This window comes from Limulus polyphemus, unplaced genomic scaffold (genome assembly GCF_000517525.1).
Source record: "Limulus polyphemus unplaced genomic scaffold, Limulus_polyphemus-2.1.2 Scaffold7686, whole genome shotgun sequence".
Taxonomy (NCBI): Eukaryota; Metazoa; Arthropoda; class Merostomata; order Xiphosura; family Limulidae; genus Limulus; species Limulus polyphemus.
The window spans coordinates 7,695-9,379 of record NW_013673296.1 but is presented as its reverse complement, the minus strand read 5'-3'; positions in this window follow the sequence as shown (position 1 = coordinate 9,379).

The following is a 1,685-nucleotide window of genomic DNA, read 5'->3' as shown; positions in this document are numbered from 1 at the left end:
TTTTATTTAAGAAAGGACTTGTGTCGCTGAAGTTTCGTTGGAACGAAGTTACGGAAAATTAACTAACGAACGGAGACAAAACAATATATATCATTTTACCGCCAGTTGTTTAAATGTTTCTTATTACTTACACCACTTGTCTCAACATTTGTTGATGCGAACTTATCGGCTTTAATCATGAGCATTGTCACAATTGTTTAATTAGTTCCAGAAGCTTATTTCAGTGTTACAGTGATAGTTCAGTGCTAATAAAAACAGCTTTCACATACAAATTATACATGATAAACTTTGTTCTAACTGTAGGAATTATAAAAAAGGGGCGCATACGTGTTTTTAACTTTCATATTTGCTTGATAATCAGTAGAGGGAGCGAATTGCTTGTCCTTGTAATTTGTGTGTAACCTGTCATGACATTCCTCTATGCAACTGTAAAAATAGTGTTATTTAACTTGTAAGAGTTGTGAGGGAAAAGAAGGTTGCTAACGTTTAATGACATTTTTGATAATTATAGTGAGAGAGCATATACAATATAAGAGCGGTCCTCAAACTATGAAGCATGCGTTTTTTTTTTTGTTTTTTTTATCCTTAGTTTACCGTGATTAAGTTTAAAACGATCGCTGCATAGCTAGATAAAAGGAACTCGTTAGTTATCCTGATCATGTTTTGTTGTACAGACATATATTTTTTTGTTGAATTTTGCGCAAAGCTACCCGAAATCTATCTGCTTTAGCCGTCCCTAATTTAGAAGTAATAGACTAGACGGAAGTCAACACCACCCACTGAAAAAAATACCTAACGTATAATTTCTGTTGAATGCGCTTGTGCATAACATTCAAGGAACTGTGTGACATAATCTGCGATTGTTTGTTATTTTTTTCTTTAAGGAAAGAATATTACACGTGCTAACTTAGCTAAGTTACATTGTAAGAAAAATGTCCAAAGCAGCCGATATAAGCTAAATGGCGCTTTAGTCAGTTATCCTGGATTACACGTACTTCGTGAAGAACCTCCAATTTCATAGCGTGAAAACTCGCTTTGATGACGTTATCTGTGTATACAACACAACACTCAAAACCCAGGCTTGGTTGGAAGTGGCACACACACACACAAAAACAGTATAAGAAAACGGACTGTCTATATTACATTATAAACTTTCACGGATATAAAATGTATTTAAATTCGTCTTTACTGATTTAACCCTAGTGAAAATTTGCTTTATATGTTCTATCTTGTACGATAAAGTAGTGTAATCAGAAGCATATAGAAAATAACAGAGGACCTGCATAAGAAACGATAACTATAATAGAAAATATGTATATCGCATGTAATAGTATTGTTGCGTCAGCAAGGTCACGTGACTAGTATCACGCCACCTGTTTCTAGAAATATCCTGTTCCTTCAAGGATGCCCTAGCATTTACTAGATACGTGTTCGTCTTATATATACAAGATGTTCACAACGTGATGGGACAACAGTGTAATGAATAATTGAATGTATGCGGACAAGGCATCTACGAATTGATCCCTCAGCAACAACTTGAGGAGATCGGATGGTGCAGTTGGGTAGGCCTTGTGTGCCATGCTTTCCAAGTCCTGTGACAGCTCTTGCATGCTCTCCCCTTTAGCACGGACTCTCGTCCTAAACCTAGCCCTGTAGACTTCTGACTGGTTTTGGGTTCCGTACCC